We start from the raw sequence: 340 nt of genomic DNA on the forward strand, positions 1-340 counted from the left end.
CCAGATAGGCCTTATAATAGTCATGTAGATCAGTCTTTTGTAATGGATTGGCAATTTAGACCGTTTGTCCAGTAAATGTTGCAATAGTCGGAATCATTAAGTGATTTAAAAAATAAAAAGTAGTTTTGAACATATACACTACCTCTTCGACCATACCTCGCTGGAATGCACCTGGTACTGTACAGACACAGTGTATAAACATAGTATGCATTTCATGAGCCCCAAAGCTCAACTTCGTATGTTTTTATAAAATATAAATTAGAAAATTAATGTTGCTTCAGCATATATGATATTATTCCAAGTGACCTTCTGCTCTAATTTTAATATAATTCCCTCTTGA

Source organism: Halyomorpha halys, unplaced genomic scaffold (genome assembly GCF_000696795.3).
Source record: "Halyomorpha halys isolate HHAL.00 unplaced genomic scaffold, Hhal_1.1 Scaffold206.1, whole genome shotgun sequence".
Lineage (NCBI taxonomy): Eukaryota > Metazoa > Arthropoda > Insecta > Hemiptera > Pentatomidae > Halyomorpha > Halyomorpha halys.